Raw genomic sequence first — 17,573 nt, 5'->3', positions numbered from 1 at the left:
AGAATCCTTTGAACCTGCGAGGCAGTGGTTGCAGTGAGCCAAGACCGCACCATTGCACTTTAGCCTGGGTGATAGAGCAAGACTCTGTCTCAAGAAAGAAAGAGAGAAAGAGAAAGAGAGAGAGACAGAAGGAAGAAAGGAGAGAAGGAAGGGAGAGAAAGAGAGAAGGAAGAAAGGAAGGAAGGAAAGAAACACAATTTAATTCAGTTCAACTGCAGTTGAGCGTTTGTTGGGGGCGGGGCAAGGTTGAGATGAGGGTAAGGAAGGAAGGAAAGAAACGCAGTTTAATTCAGTTCAACTGCAGTTGAGCATTTGTGGGGGGACGGGCGGGGGTGCGGTTGGGGTGAGGGGTTGGAGACAAGCCCAGGTTGGTCTTGAACTCCTGGCCTCATGTGATCCTCCTTCCTCAGCCTCACCCAAATGCTGGGATTATAGGTGTAAACCACCGTACCCAGCAGGACAGTCAAGAAAATTGAAACTGGAAAGTATCTTGGCCTTTTACCCCAAATCTACACAATTTTACACAGTGGCAGTGCTTTTTCCTCTAACGCTATAATAGAATTCTGCAGGAGAATTCTTTCAGGGAGTTCACCTTTTGTTTTATTAGAGAGCTAAGTAACCTTGGGAGGTTGGGCTGACTTTGGAAGCCTCTGGAAATAAACAGGGGTTTAACAGATATTAACTTCATCCCGCCTTACAGATAAATGCCATTTTACTTTGAAAAGCAGTAGGTGGGGGTGGGGGGCGAGAAACAGGAAATTCCATCAGTTTTGTGAAAGCTTTTAGAGGATAATGTACTCTGTTCCATGAAAGAATCAGAAATGTGAGCAATGCAGGGAGAAGTAAGGTAAATCCAGACAAGCAGGATGGATTCCAGATGAGAAACCGTATCTTCCATGGTGAATTTTGAAATGAATTTAAAATCTCCTATTACATAATCTGCAGTTTACTTTGTTTTCTTGTTGGAGAAAGTGGTTGTGTGGAGTCCAAGTGTGCAGAGGGCACCTAGGATTCCAGAGTTAATGGGACTGAAGGGAAAAAAGCGTAACCTGACCCAGATTCTGCTGCTCACCGCTCCAAAGCCAAATACTAGAGGGGAGGTTTGGTGGGAGGAGAAGCTGCTTTTAATCCGAAAGCCAGCAAACTGAGAAGATGGAACACTAGTGTTCTAAAGTACCACCTTAAATTTTAAAATTTACCATAGGTTTTTGTTTTTTTTTTTTCCTGTGACAGAGTCTCACTCTGTTGCCCAGGCTGGAGTGCAGTGGTGCAGTCTTGGCTCACTGCAACCTCCGCCTCCCGGGTTCAAGTGATTTTCCTGCCTCAGCCTCCTGAGTAGCTGGGATTACAGGCATCTGCCACCACACCCAGCTAATTTATGTATTTTTAGTAGAGACAGGGTTTCACCATGTTGGCCAGGCTGGTCTCAAACTCCTGACCTCAAGTGATCCACCCGCCTCGGCCTCCCAAAGTGCTGGGATTGCAGGCGTGAGCCACCACTCCTGGCCTACCATAGGGTTTTATTTATTTATTTATTTATTTTATTTTTTTGAGACGGAGTCTCACTCTGTCGCCCAGGCGGGAGTGCAGCTGGCAATGTTGGCTCACTGCAAGCTCCGCCTCCTGGGTTTAGGAGATTCTCCTGCCTCAGCCTCCCGAGTAGCTGGGACTACAAGCGCCCACCACCACACTCGGCTAATTTTTTGTATTTTTTTATATTTTTAGTAGAGACGGGGTTTCACCGTGTTAGCCAAGATGGTCTCAATCTCCTGACCTGGTGATCCGTCCGCCTCGGCCTCCCAAAGTGCTGGGATTACAGGCGCGAGCCACCGCGCCCCGCGGTTTTAAAATTGACATTTGGTATGGGAGGCATGCAGGAATGGTGCAGGGTGCAGGGTCTGTGTTTCTTGTTCCCACGGCTGTCTTGGATAGTTGCCTGTCCAGAAGCCTGCTTGGCTTTATCTTGACTTTGGCCAAATGGTGAGGATAATTGTTGAGACTCCCACCAAGTGGGAGGATTCTGCAATGTGGGCTCAAGTGCCCGGTTTAAGCTTCTGGGGATTCTTAAACTGGTGCATAATTAGATAAGCATGCATTGCCGAAGGGTAGGGTCTAGAAAGGGAAAGAATGGAGAGGTGAGAGGGGAGAAAAGGAAGAAAAAGAAAATGAGTGATTTTTAAAACTGAGGTGTCTGGTTATAAGAGGCGAGAGAATGAGGAGAATTAGGAAGCAAAGGGAGAAACAAAAGGGAAGGTTTCACAGAAAACATTACAATGGTCATTAATTTTGAGACTAATACTTCAAACCTCCCTATTCATTTACCCTCTTTTCTCTCCTTTTCTTCTTGTCATCATTACCTTGAAGTTAATGAAAATAAGAATAAGGGAGGAGACCACCTCTCATATTGTCTTATGCCCAACTTCTGCCTCCAAAGAAAGAAGTAAAAACTAAAAGGCAGAAATGGAATCCACAGGCAGACAGCCCAGCACCGCGCCCTGGGCCTGGTAGTTAAAAATCAACCCCTTACCTAACTGCTGGTGTTATCTATAGATTTCAGACATTGTATGGAAAAGCATCATGAAAATCTCTGTCCTGTTCTGTTTCGGTATGATTACCGGTGCATGCAGCCCCCAGTCACGTACCCACTGCTTGCTCAATCGATCACGACCCTCTCACGTGGACCCCCTTAGAGTTTTAAGCCCTTAAAAGGGACAGGAATTGCTCACTCGGGGAGCTCGGTTTTTGGAGACGTGAGTCCGCTGATGCTCTCTGCTGAATAAAGCCCTTTCCTTCTACAACTCTGCATCTGAGGGGTTCTTGTCTGCGGCTCGTCCTGCTACAAGAATACGTGAAAAACTTCCATAAAAGCACTTGTAGGCCGGGCGCGGTGGCTCACGCTTGTAATCCCAGCACTTTGGGAGGCCGAGGCGGGCGGATCACGAGGTCAGGAGATCGAGACCACGGTGAAACCCTGTCTCTACTGAAAAATACAAAAAATTAGCCGGGCGTGGTGGCGGGCGCCTGTAGTCCCAGCTTCTCGGAGAGGCTGAGGCAGGAGAATGGCGTGAACCCGGGAGGCAGAGCTTGCAGTGAGCCGAGATTGCGCCACTGCACTCCAGCCTGGGCGACAGAGCGAGACTCCGTCTCAAAAAAAAAAAAAAAAAAAAAAAAAAAAGCACTTGTATATAACAACGTAAATGTCATAGAATTTCTCAATAAATGACCATTACTATTTCAAACAAAAAAAGAACACTAATTGGCCAAAAAATTAGTTCATGTTGGAGGGTGCTTGCTGAGATGTAGTGAGATTGATGTCTACAGTCTCTACTTCTTAACAGATTTGTCAAAAGATATAATGACAACAAATTCAGTTAAAAATCTAACTGGCTTTTATTTGAGATTCATGAATGAGGCATGAATCCATTATACAAAAGAGAGTGAAGTTTCCCACTGGGCAGTAGCAGAATAGTAGGTTTTGTAAGGTGGGAAAGGAAGCAGAACAATAGTGGGGGATAGCTGATTCGTGAACGTCAGGTTGCTTTTCTTGTTATGTTAAAGAAAAAATTATTCAATGATACTTGTTGCTAAAGTACAGTAGGGAAGACTGTGTTCAGGACCATTGCAATAGGTATAGAGACCGCTGTAATGGGCTATTGCAGTGTGGAGAGAGATTAGGCTTGTTAAACGAAAATTGTAAGAGGCCATTGTTTTGGACTGAACTCCTGTGCTAGGCCCCAGTACACCAGACCAAACCAAAATAGAATCACTCGTGCTAAATGCCACATAATCAAACTTTAAGGAAGCAGATCGATCCCCTAACAGACGAATCTTTCCTGAAAACAGGAGATGCCAGTCAACCTGAATTAGGTTAACAAGAAAGTCCCCTCTCCTTAACCCTTACAAAAAAAGGAACTTGAAGTAACCTGATGTTAACCAACCAGCATTTCCCCCCCGTATTGTTCTGTTTCCTTGTTCCCACCTTAGAAAATCCATTGTTCTGCTATTGCCCAGTGGGAGTTTTCATTCTATTTTGTAGAACGGAGGCTGACCTAATGCATGAATCACAAATAAAAGACAATTAGATCTGTAACTCAGTTTGCTTTTTTTCTGTTGACAGGCTCTACTCCAAACATAGCATGGGCAAGTGGAAATGTATAGCCAGGGATCAGGGTGGGAGTCAGTGGATGGAAAATTACTAAGAGGAAACATCAGGGATAAGCGGAATTCTGGCTAAACCAACCTAACAGGTTTCTTGCTGAAGACCCACCAGGGTGATCAGACATCACCTGGGCAATGGTGGAGGATGAGTAACCTCATCAGATATGAGGATGATCAGATATCAAGGATGATGGGTTCTTGCTAAACTGATTTAGCAGGGTTCTTTGCTAAATGGATTTTACAAGGCAGTGCACAGATGGGTCTAGGAGAAGGTTCAGGAGCCTGACTAAAGTTTGGCCAAGCAAAGAATTTTTATCAGTTAAAACAGAGGGGACTTCTTTGTTAACCTGACTCAGGTTGACTGGAATCTCCTCTTTTCGGGAAAACCTGGTCTGTTTGGGGGATATGTTTCCCTAAAGTGACAGTTTCATTTTATGGCATTTAGCATGAGTGACTCTATTTTGGGTTGGTCTGTTGTAGTGGAGCATAGTGCAGGAGGTCAATCCAAAACAAGAACTTCTTATAATTTTTGTTTAAAAAATTCAACTCTTTTTTTTTTTTTTTTTTTTTGAGAAGGAGTCTCGCTCTTTCACCCAGGCTGGGGTGCAGTGGCGCGATCTTGGCGTTCACGCCATTCTCCTGCCTCAGCCTCCCGCGTAGCTGGGACTATAGGCGCCCGCCACCTCGCCCGGCTAATTTTTTGTATTTTTAGTAGAGACGGGGTTTCACCGTGTTAGCCGGGATGGTCTCGATCTCCTGACCTCGTGATCCACCCGCCTCGGCCTCCCAAAGTGCTGGGATTACAGGCGTGAGCCACCGCGCCGAGCTCAACTCTTAAAACCCAATTCTGGCCGGGCCCGGTGGCTCACACCTGTAATCCCAGCACTTTGGGCGGCGGAGGTGGGCGGATCACCTGAGGTCAGGAGTTTGAGACCAGCCTGACCAACATGGAGAAACCCTCATCTCTACTAAAAATACAAAATTAGCGTGGTGGCACATGCCTATAATCCCAGCTACTCGGGAGGCTGAGGCAGGAGAATTGCTTGAACCGGGGAGGCAGAGGTTGCGGTGAGCCGAGATGATGCCATTGCACTCTAGCCTGGACAACAAGAGCAAAACCCCATCTCAAAACAACAACCACAACAGCAAAACACAATTCTATGAAATTGTATTAGCTGAATAGTGGAAGGATGTGTTCAGTTTTGAAGGTAATAATCGCATCAATGTCTTATGTGAATTCTGTCAGAAAAAAGTATAAACAAGTTTTAAATGGAGAAAAAAGATTCCTGAGTACCTTGTCAGGGGCATTTTTCATTGATTTTGTGTTATCTTATAACTCTTCAAATTATAGAAAATTGAGAATAGTCCAAATGATTTTCATCCATAGAAATACAAATGAACTAAGTTCAGTGGAATACAATTGATCATTGCTCTGAATATTGACAAGTCTTTAAAAAATTTGTTGCGTTGGGCACGGTGGCTCGCATAATTCCAGCACTTTGGGAGGTCAAGGCCAGCAGATCACTTGAGGCCAGGAGACCCCATCTCTAAAAAAATTTAAACATTAGCCAGAAGTGGTGGTGCATGTCCCAGCTAATGGGAAATCTGAGGTGGGAGAATCACTTGAGCCCCAGAGGTGGAGGCTGCAGTGAGCCATGATCACATCACTGCATTCCAGCCTAGATGACAGAGGGAGAAACTGTTTCAAAAAAAAAGTTAATTTTTGTTAAAAAATAGTTACAGAGTTTTACAAAACTACTCTTTAAGAGGAACTTTATCTTTCCCGTTTTACTCACAGATGCCTCTTGGAATTATCGAGAAGATACTTCAGCACTTTTTCCCAACTATCCTTTGCTTTGCCCTATAGGAAGAGGAATGATTAATCTGAGTGAGTGTTAATAAGAGTTTTTACCTTCTTTGGCTCACATGTCTCTTTTGGGTGGCATTAATGTTGTCGATGGAAAGAGTCAAACTCTGTAAAATATTTGAAGAGATTTATTCTGAGCCAAATGTGAATGAACCTGTGACACAGCCCTCAGGAAATCCTGAGAACATGTGCCCAAGATGTTTTGGCTACAACTTGGCTTTATACATTTTTAGGAGACATGAGACGTCAATCAATACATATAAGATATACATTGGGTTGGTCTGGAAATGCAGACCTGACAGTGGGGGTGCTTCCAAGTCATAGGCAGATTAAAAGATTTTCTAACTGGCAATTGTTTGAGTTATTATCAACAGAAAGTACTGGGATAAAGGGTTGTGAAGACCAAGCTTTTATCATGCAGATGAAACCTCCAGGTAGCAGGCTTCAGACAGAATATAAAATTTTTCTTATTAGACTTAAAGAGTTTTTTTTTCATTTCTTATTTTTTTTTTTTTTTTTTTTTTTTGAGACAGAGTCATGCTCTGTCGCCCAAGTTGGAATGCAGGACAATCCCAGCTCACTGCAACCTCCGCCTCCCGGGTTCAAGCGATTCTCATGACTCAGCCTCCCGAATAGCTGGGATTACAGGCATGTGCAAACATGCCCAAATAATTTTTATTTATTTTCTTGTATTTTTAGTAGACACAGTGTTTCACCACGTTGCCCAGGCTAGTCTCAAACTCCTGGATGCCAACAGTCCTCCCACATGGGCCTACTGAAGTGGTGGGATTACAGGCATAAGCCACTACACCCAGCCTAAAATTAACCTTTTAAGATCTAATATAACAGCCTCAGAAAAGCCATTTATGGCAACATCCTTGCTTTTTTTTCATCTAGAAACAGCTGCTATCTCCTCCTCCTCATACGATCTTCCTTTTTCCAACTCACGTAGTTCTCCAAAAAGAACTGTCATTTTTTTTTAGAGTCATCAAAGGTACACTTACCTGCTCATCTGAAAAAATCCTCATTAGGACAGCGGCTGTACATGAACATGTTATATTATGCCATATATATACACACATTTATTTATTTATTTATTTATTTATTTTGAGACAGAGTCTCACTCTTGTCGCCCAGGCTAGAGTGCAATGGCGCAATCTCAGCTCACTGCAACCTGTGCCTCCCTGACTCAAGCGATTCTCCTGCCTTAGCCTCCCAAGTAGCTGGGATTACAGGCGCCCACCAACATGCCCAGCTAATTTTTGTATTTTTAGTAGAGACAGGGTTTCACCATGTTGGCCAGGCTGGTCTCGAACTCCTGACCTCAGGTGATCCACTCACCTTGGCTTCCCAAAGTGCTGGGATTACAGGCATGAGCCACCGCGCCTGGCCAACTTTTATATGTTTAATAATAACAATAGAAATCTTACGACAATTAGTTTCATTTCCTGGACATAAGCTTTTAAATTCCATTTCATATCTCACTTTCCCACAGTTAATTTAAGTATGGCAGGAATCTGGGACAGTTTGGAAGTATTGTACATAAAACTATTTGGATCAGGGGCGGGGCGCAGTGGCTCACGCCTGTAATCCCAGCACTTTGGGAGGCCGAGGCGGGCAGATCACCTAAGGTGAAGTGGTGAAACCCTCTCTCTACTAAAAATACACAAAAATTAGCCGAGCGCAGTGGCGCATGCTTGTAGTCCCAGCTACTCCGGAGGCTGAGGCAGGAGAATCGCTTGAACCCAGGAGGCGGAGGTTTCAGTGAGCTGAGATCATGCCATTGCACTCCAGCCTGGATGACAAGAGCGAAACGCAACTCAAAAACAAAAAAGTATTTGTTTCAAGCCATCTGAATTCAGAATGTTGCTTCCCAAATGGAACAACTGGATTTTGTCCATGATGAATGTCTCCTGAGAATTCCATTGTTGGATAAAGCAGCTTTCTTTCCTTCTGTCCAGTCTCACATTCTATGAGGATAAAATCAATAATCAATGTGTTAATCTGTCTAGGAGCTGAAAAAAATAAAAATAATTTTTAAATTGAAATTAAAATCCCTTAATCAAATAAATGGTTATGAGTGATCATAATGACAGAAAAATATATAGTTACGCAGATACAATTCTTCAATAGCTGGTACTAGACATTTAGATCTAAGCTTAGATCTAGAATTTACATTCTTCTCCTGAAAGATAAGGAAATCTTGTAATGCAGAAATAAGTTGAAAAGAAAAAGAAAGAAAAAAATTTTTTGAGGAAATCTTGGAATTTGGTGTTCCTGAGGCAGAGCCAAAGTCATTTAACTAGAATATAAGCTCCGCAAGGGCAGAAAACAAATTTTTTTTATCTTTAATTTTATATTTTTACTGCTATATTCTCTGGGCTGCATCTCCTGGCATATAGTAATCACTCATTAAATTACGATAATTGAAAGCATTCTAAATGTTGAGTTTAAAAAAAAGAAGTGGTTATATCCATGCTATACAATGATTTGCAATATTTCTTTTTCTTTTTCTTTTTTTGAGACAGAGTCTCGCTCAGTCGCCCAAGTTGGAGTGCAGTGGCGCGATCTCGGTTCACTGCAACCTTCGCCTCCCGGGTTCAAGCGATTCCTCTGCCTCAGCCTCCAGAGTAGCTGGGATTATAGGCGTGCGCCACCACACCCGACTAATTTTTAGTAGAGGACAGGGTTTCACCATGTTGGCCAGGCTGGTCTCGAACACCTGAGCTCAGGTGATCCACCAGCCTCGGCCTCCCAAAGTGCTGGGATTACAGGCGTGACCCACTGCACGCGGCCAGCAATATTTCTTCTGTAAGACAAAAGAATAAGTGTTCCATATGGAAAGAACCCAAGATATACTAAGTGAAAAATGTCAGAGCATGACTACATTTCTGTTAAAAAAAAAAACAAAATGTTATATATATATGCGAATGCAGAGAAAAAAGAACTGTAAAAAATACAATAAATTTTTCACGGTGATTACATTTGCGAGAGGAAGGTACAGCTTTCGTATTTCATTCAATGGTTAAAATGGTACTCAATTTTGACTGAGACAAAACGGTAATGATCAGATGCCAAAACGAGTGTGAATGTGCGTAATTTACGAAAGACATTTTTGAGAACTGGTTACATGAGTTTTGAAAATAGGAGAGCAGAGGACCTGTGTAAGATTTTTAAAGAGACTGCACTGTCACAAGCCACAGGGTTTTGAGATTGGTAGGAAAGTGCTACAGGAAATATCTAGGGGAGGGCTTGTATCTGAGACACAGAGTATGAGCCTGGTCGAGAAGCCGGAAAAGAACCCGCTCAGCGCCCCTTCTATCCATTACCTCCGCGAGGCAGGAAGCTACCTGAGTTCCGAATCCCGCGACATCCGAATTATCTCGCATTGTAGCACAGAGACCAATCGCTAGTAATCTCTCTTTTATTGGGCGTTTTTTGCCTTAAATCTCGCGGCTTCGTAAAAATATCGCGATGCTTCCGCTTTTAATGTTTTTAGTTTGGACAATCCCTTTGAGAAAAATTTAAAAGCCGATTTTTTTTTTTTTTTTTTTGAGACGGAGTCTCGCTCTGTCCCCCAGGCTGGAGTGCAGTGGCGCGATCTTGGCTCACTGCAAGCTCCGCCTCCCGGGTTCACGCCATTCTCCTGCTTCAGCCTCCCGAGTAGCTGGGACTACAGGCGCCCGCCACCACGCCCGGCTGTTTTTTTGTATTTTTAGTAGAGACGAGGTTTCACCGTGTTGGCCAGAATGGTCTCGATACTCCTGACCTCGTGATCCACCCGTCTCGGCCTCCCAAAGTGCTGGGATTACAGGCGTGAGCCACCGCGCCCAGTCCCTAAAAGCCGATTCTTAAAAATATACGTTGGTAATTGTTTATGCCTACTGCTGAGATCAGGATATCTCAAAAGGAGAGGGGGGGGAAAAAAAAAAAAAAAAAAAAAGCATGTGTCAGAAGTGGGATTCGAACCCACGCCTCCATTGGAGACCAGAAACCCCGGCGCGGGGAAGCGTAGCTTGAGTCTGGCGCCTTAGACCACTCGGCCATCCTGACACACTGCGTAACGCCTTTGATTTTTGCACTAAAATAGAGATCAACAAGCAATGATTCTGTGACGTGCACGCACGCAGAAACGCGATGACGTCAGAGTTGCTTGGTAACATAAGGGAAGAAAGCCACTTGTGGATTGAAAAAGGAAAAGACTTCGCAGGACTAGAAAATGTTTATGCATAAAACCGGATCAAGTCTCTTACGGGCCTTACAACTGTTACCGCCATCTCGAAAAACGCGTGAAGTTTTTTTTTTTGTTGTTGTTGTTGTTTTTTTTTTTGCTCCCAGCCTGCCCAGGTTTCAGAAAGGAAAGAACATCTTTTGCTTCGGTCGCTGGGTCGGCTCTCCAGCGTCTGATGTTTACTGAAATCTTGATCGTGGTTAGCCTCCCCCTAGGACTTCATTGTTTGGAAGATGGTGAGGAACAAAACAAAACCCTAACAGAAGACCCCGGTTGTATGGGAAGGTCCCCTTTTAGCCCCTCTATTTTGGTTTCATTTGTCACTGCCTTGCCACTCGTCGAAGTTTGTCTTGGGCTCTGAAATTGGCAGCCGGGAACGGCTGGGAAGCAATCTGAGCTCCAGGCCGGGAAGCCCCGAGGTCACAAATTTTAATGGAGCCCTGAAACTAAACAGAAATCATCCCTCCCACTAGAACAAGAGCCCCTAGAGGCCGGGGACACTGCTAAAATAACATGTGTAGACAAATGCCGTCCAGGTAACAGTGCCTGCCCTGGCAAACACGGTAGAGGTTCAATAAATATATTTTAACTCGACTGTCTTAACTCTTGTATTTGGGGCTGTGAAGTTCAGAGAGAGGAAATATAAAGTTGGATATTTTAATTAGATTTTGTCCTAATAGGTTACTTTTTGTATTTGTTAACATAAAAAAATTTCTCTTCCTTTTTGTAAGGCAAAGTTAGGTCTCTTTTCTGCATGGAGAAATAACTGAGTTTCAGTAGGCTCTATCTTAATTTCCATAGACTTCCTTGGTTTCATATCCTATTTTTGATAGAGAGAAAATTAGTAGTGAGAAGTACAGTGAACACTGGTTCCCCAGTCTCCCTCCAATACATGAGATTTGTATATTTTCTTTCGATTGGAAGGAAATTATCCAGGAAGTGATTCCCAACTTGGCAACTGTAATCTTACCCTAACTATAATTATTTTTTTCTAATTGCAAAGTACACACAAATTGTAGAACATACGAACATGTCAAAAATTAAAATTATCCATAATCTCACTAATCAGAGGTAACTATTAACATTTTTATATATTTAGTCTTTCATATGGCATACATTTTTTCCAAAAAATGGTCATGTGTAGTAATTTGCTAACTTACTTTCTAAATGATTATGAACATTATACTTGCAAAGTACTATAGATATTTTGTATAAATCTTAATTCTTGCAAATATTCCATATCAAAGTGGTATTCTTGAACACTGGATTATTTCTAATTTTTTATTTTCATGAGCAATGCTGTAAAAACTATCCTTACATAAATATTTTCAAACATCCATAATTATTTCCTTAAATTTCTAAAAGTGAAACCATTACATCAATTTTTTTTTTTTTTTTTTTTTTTTTGAGACGGAATCTCGCTCTGTCACCCAGGGTGGAGTGCAGTGGCGCGACTTGGCTCACTGCAACTTCCACCTCCCGGGTTCACACCATTCTCCTGCCTCAGCCTCCTGAGTAGCTGGGAATATAGGGGCCAGCCACCACGCCCGGCTAATTTTTGTATTTTTAGTAGAGACGCGGTTTCACTATGTTGGTCAGGCTGGTCTCGAACTCTTGACCTCTTGATCGCCTGCCTTGGCCTCCCAATGTTCTGGGATTACAGGCGTGAGCCACCGCACCCGGCCCACATCAATGTTTATCCAGTTTTTTGTTTTTTTTGACGGAGTTTGCTCTGTTGCCCAGGCTGGAGTGCAATGGCATGATCTCAGCTCACTGCAACCTATCTCCCAGGTTCAAATGATTTTCTCGTCTCAGCCTCCCGAGTAGCTGGAACTACAAGCATGAGCCATCACGCCTGGCTAATTTTTTTTGTATTTTTAGTAGAAACTGTTTCACCACGTTGGTCAGGCTGGTCTCAAACTCCTGACCTCAAATGATGCGCCCGTCTCGGCCTCCCAAAGCGCTGGGATTACAGGCGTGACCCACCGCACCTGGCACATTTTAATAGGTAAAAAATGTTATGGCCCCCCCCGCTTTTTTCTTTTTTACATATTTATTAGTGAGGTTCAATATTCATGTTTGAAGGATTTTTATACTCCTTCCTCAGTAAATTGCTTGCCAAATTTTTATGAGGTGTCCATCTTTCCTTATTGATTTGTAAGACTTATTTTATGAAAAGTAAACTCTTGGGATACAGTTTCTATTTACCAAGAACCCAAGCATTAATTCCTATCTCTTATTAACAAGAATCCCACTATGTCCCTTAAATATTTAGTTATTTCCATCTTATGGAAACTAGAAGCTATACAATTAACAAGGTTCCCATGTCAATTTTTAAAACCCAACTGTGGCCCACATTTAGTGATGTTTTCATACTATAGATTCACTTCTAATCCTGGTCATTTTTTGTGCCATCTTTTTTTTTTTTTTATGAGACAGAGTCTGGCACTGTCACCCGGGTTGGTGTGCAGTGGCGCGATCTTGGCTTGCTTCAACCTCTGCCTCCCGGGTTCAAGCAATTCTCCTGCCTCAGCCTCCCAAGTAGCTGGGACTACAGGTGCCTGGCTAATTTTTGTATTTAGTAGAAATGGGGTTTTTCACTATGTTGGCCAGGCTGGCCTCGAACCCCTGACCTCATAATCCGTGTGCCTGGGCCTCCCAAAGTGCTGGGATTACAGGCGTGAGCCACCGTGCCTGGCTGTGCCATATTTTTTCTTTCTTCCTTTATGGCATGTTAAACTCCTGATATCTTGATTTTATGGGTTTGTTTTGGTTTTTTTGAGATGGAGTCTTGCTCTGTGGCCCAGGCTGGAGTACAGTGGTGGGATCTTGGCTCACTGCAACCTCCACCTCCTGGGTTCAAGCAATTCTCCCACCTCAGCCTCCCGAGTAGCTAGGATTACCGACACGCACCACCACACATGGCTAATTTTTGTATTTTTAGTAGAGATGGGGTTTTACCGTGTTGGCCATGCTGGTCTCGAACTCCTGACCTCAGGTGATCCGCCGGCCCCAGCCTTCCAAAGTGCTGGCATGAGCCACTGAGCCCAGACATGATCTTATGTTTTAAATGGCTTTAAGTCCTTTTGGGAATAAGGTAAAATATAATTAAATATGTCAATATTTTAACTATTTACTAATATTTATTGTGCAATAAGACTCCCCACAGGCCATTCTACATTTTTATGAAAACATCTGTAAGAGGAATTTTAAAAGGCCTGACAAATTATTTAAAGAGGGAAGCAGGGGGACTATAAAGGAAAGAAGCTGACAATGGTGGTCTCTGAAAATGAAAAAAACAAAACAAAAAAACAGGATTTAATTTCCAACCTTGAAATGAGTCCCTTGACTTTTTGTGAGGTTCATATAATTTGATTTTCTGGTATGTCCAGGATTACGTGAGAGTAACAGGGATTGGGGTGGAAATTGAGATGATGCTGTATTCAAATGAGACTGACCATAAATTGGTAGTTGTTGAAGTTGGGAGATGATATAGGAGGGTTCGCTGTGTATTTTCTTCATTTTTGTGTATGGTTAAAGGTTTCCATACTGAAGAGTTCATCCAATACAGAAAAAAAAAATCACCAAATCTCATCAAAAGCATCTATGCTAATATTTTGGCATATTTCTTCCCAGTTTTTAAAGAAATATGTAGGTTCAAATATTTCTAAATTAGTATTTCTCACTTTTTTCTATTACATTCTTTTTGGCCATCAGAACCCTAAACTGGGTTTGGCAATCACATCCTATACAAATCCAAGTTCTTCACATCCTCTGAACGAAGAAATGTGGTAGAGATGTGTGTATCTGTAAAGGTTACCTTCAAATGTCCTGCTTACATTTCAAACTTCAAATGCAAAATTAATTCAACAGATAAGCCAGATGTAAGAAATGTATCTTTTCTCCAACAGGGAAAAAGGAAATGTAATGGGGCAATACTGTCAAATGGAAGTACTGTTTGGCCTGGCATGGTGGCCCATGCCTGTAATCCCAACACTTTGGGAGGTTGAGGAGGGAGAATCCCTTGAGCCCAGGAGCTCCAGGCTGCAGTGAATGATGATCTTGCCACTGCACTCCAGCCTTGGTGACAAAGTGAGATCCCTTCTCTAACACTGGTTTGGTTGGGATTGTTATTCTCAGAGACTTCATATAGGAGGAATTTCTGGCTTCAACAAAGTGCAGGATTTAGTAATGTGCTTACATCATTAAGTCAAAATTTCTTGCAGGACAGAGCTAGTGGGCAAGTCTCTTAATCTCAAGAAAAAGGGCACTAAGAAACACAGCCCAGACATTTAGGCTTCCTCTTACATTACTGTGGTCTGCAATGAGGTCTCCTGGAGCACAAGTTTCACTTCTCCCCAAATCGTCTTTAGTCGTACTCTATTTTTTTTCCACGTTATTTTCCCCCTCTCCTAATTAACTAACTTTTCAAAGGATAGAAGCCATGTTCTCTTACATTCTCTTCAGAAGCAAGTTCAGCCGAGGCACCCAACACTGGTTGAATTGTCTATTTGAATAAAAAAATGTCTTTCATTTGTGAAGAAGCAACTCAACCACCATTGGTATGCTAAGAACCTTTTGAGTTTTGTTTTTTATTTTGCTGGGAGGAGATATGTGATTTCCATCTATACTCTTTGGTCTGCATCTCAGATAACTAAAGGCATTAACAAATGGCTCTCATTTACCATCTGATAGCTATTTGCTCTTAATGGCACAAGTGTTAGGCTGTTACATGCATTTCTCATCTTCTCACTTAATTGTACATGGTGGAGGGTAGGGGCCATGTTCAGTTTCCCTTTATTCTTTGAACCTATCTTTTTATTAGGCCTTGTCTGCTCTTGGGGAAGATGGTCTTCTTTGTGTTGGCCTTTATCAGAAAAAAGAAGAGCACCTGAAGACACACAGGCATGTGCGCAGGCGTGCATGCACAAACACACACTTCCTGGAACAGCAAAAGAACTAAGGAAGGAGAAGTTATTGAAACCCTAATGTATAATTAACAATTGCAGATGTTCTGAGGAATGAGAGGGGAGTCAAAGGAATTGGAGAGGGCCCCATATCTGCCTTTAGTGACTCAATTCCTGACTCGGTGAACTCAAAATGAGTAAAACTTAGAATCACAAGTTCATTTAATCCCATTCAAACTGGCAGGCTTTTAAAACTAAAAATATAAATAAATACCTATAAACACACTGTGTCCGGAATTGGTGGGTTCTTGGTCCCACTGACTTCAAGAATGAAGCCGCAGACCCTCGCGGTGAGTGTTACAGCTCTTAAGGTGGCACGTCTAGAGTTGTTCGTTCCTTCTGATGTTCGGATGTGTTCAGTTTCTTCCTTCTGGTGGGTTCATGGTCTCGCTGGCTCAGGAGTGAAACTGCAGACCTTCGTGGTGAGCGTCACAGCTCTTAAGACAGCGCATCTGGAGTTGTTTGTTCCTCCCGGTGGCTCGTGGGCTCGCTGGCTTCAGGAGTGAAGCTGCAGACCTTCGCGGTGTGTGACAGCTCATAAAAGCAGCGTGGACCCGAAGAGTAAGCAGTAGCAAGATTTATTGCAAAGGGCGAAAGAACAAAGCTTCCACAGTGTGGAAGGGAACCTAAGCGGGTTGCCACTGCTGGCTCCGGCAGCCTGCTTTTATTCTATCTGGCCCCACCCACATCCTGCTGATTGGAGCCGAGTGGTCTGTTTTGACAGGGCACTGATTGATGCGTTTACAATCCCTGAGCTAGACACAAAGGTTCTCCACATCCCCACCAGAGTAGCTAGATACAGTGTCGACACAAAGGTTCTCCAAGGCCCCACGAGAGTAGCTAGATACAGTGTCGATTGGTGCATTCACAAACCCTGAGCTAGACACAGGGTGCTGATTGGTGTGCTTACAAACCTTGAGCTAGATACAGAGTGCCCATTGGTGTATTTACAATCCCTGAGCTAGACACAAAGGTTCTCCGCATCCCCACCGGACTCAGGAGCCCAGCTGGCTTCACCCAGTGGATCCTGCACCGGAGCTGCAGGTGGAGCTGCCTGCCAGTCCTGCGCCGTGCATCCGCACTCCTCAGCCCTTGGGTGGTTGATGGGACTAGGCACCGTGGAGCATGGGGCAGTGCTCATCGAGGAGGCTCGGGCCACCCAGGAGCCCATGGAGGGGGTGAGAGGCTCAGGCATGGCGGGCTGCAGGTCCGGAGCCCTGCCCCGTGGGAAAGCAGCTAAGGCCCAGTGAGAAATCGAGTGCAGCACCGGTGGGCTGGCACTGCTGGGGGACCCAGTACACCCTGTGCAGCCGCTGGCCTGGGTGCTAAACCCCTCATTGCTCGGGGCTGGCAGGGCCGGCCGGCTGCTCCGAGTGCGGGGCCCGCTAAGCCCACGCCCACCCGGAACTCCAGCTGGCCCGCAAGCACCACACGCAGCCCTGGTTCCCGCTCGCGCCTCTCCCTGCACACCTACCTGCAAGCTGAGGGAGCCAGCTCTGGCCTTGGCCAGCCCAGAAAACGGCTCCCACAGTGCAGCGGTGGGCTGAAGGGCTCCTCAAGTGCCGCCGAAGTGGGAGCCCAGGCAGAGGAGGCGCCGAGAGCAAGCGTGGGCTGTGAGGACTGCCAGCACGCTGTCATCTCTCAACACCACCCACAAGAACTAGAAGATAACCAATAACACATGTTGTGGGGGCAGGACCTGATGTGGTCATGTGTTCCATCTCAGTTTGAATCCTGCCTCTGCTGCTTCCTAGCTGTGTACCTTGGATAACTCATTTACCCACTCTGCTGCAGTTTCTTTATCTGTAAAGACAGACAATAGTACATACTTGATAAAGTTATCATGAGCACTAAAGAAGTTACTGTGCATAAAGCTCTTCATATGATGTGCCAAGCACTGCTCTATGTTTGTTAGTAGTATTTACGTACCTGTATATATATTACCGTATACATTTAGATCTCAGAATATTCGGCAAAAGCTAATCTAGCCTCATGGAAGCTACTTTCTATAGCCCTGGTTCTATTATTTCCCTTAAAACCTGATGAATAAATGAAGAATTAGGACATATCACCAACTCATGAACCTCAGCCATGGAACCCCAGTGCCTGGCACAATACTACAAAAAGGGCTTGAGAAAATACCTTCCTAGTAAAATTACAGGATTAACCAATATAATAAGAGCTGTAGGGAGGCCAGGCGCGGTGGCTCACACCTTTAATTCCAGCACTTTAGGAGGCCGAGACAGGTGGATCACAAGGGTCAGGAGTTCAAGACCAGCCTGGCCAAGATGGTGAAACCCCATCTCTACTAAAAATAAAAAATTAGCCAGGCGCAGTGGTAGGCGCCTGT

At 44.0% G+C, this 17,573-nt stretch overlaps 1 long non-coding RNA gene and 1 other non-coding gene across 2 annotated transcripts; both read right to left on the bottom strand.

Moving 5' to 3' along the window:
- Positions 1-9,973: 9,973 nt before the first annotated feature.
- Positions 9,974-10,078, bottom strand: TRNAL-CAA (transfer RNA leucine (anticodon CAA)). Its single transcript has 2 exons — positions 10,041-10,078; positions 9,974-10,018 (listed from the first exon to the last, which is right to left on the bottom strand). It is a non-coding gene; the product is annotated as a tRNA-Leu (tRNA).
- Positions 10,079-15,367: 5,289 nt separating this feature from the next.
- LOC134735795 (uncharacterized) lies at positions 15,368-17,488 on the bottom strand. Its single transcript, XR_010119296.1, has 2 exons — positions 16,986-17,488; positions 15,368-16,883 (listed from the first exon to the last, which is right to left on the bottom strand). It is a non-coding gene; the product is annotated as an uncharacterized lncRNA (long non-coding RNA).
- Between the last annotated feature and the right edge of the window lie 85 nt (positions 17,489-17,573).

This window comes from Symphalangus syndactylus, chromosome 23, assembly GCF_028878055.3.
Source record: "Symphalangus syndactylus isolate Jambi chromosome 23, NHGRI_mSymSyn1-v2.1_pri, whole genome shotgun sequence".
NCBI classification, from domain to species: domain Eukaryota; kingdom Metazoa; phylum Chordata; class Mammalia; order Primates; family Hylobatidae; genus Symphalangus; species Symphalangus syndactylus.
This window is presented reverse-complemented; position numbering and strand designations above follow the sequence as displayed.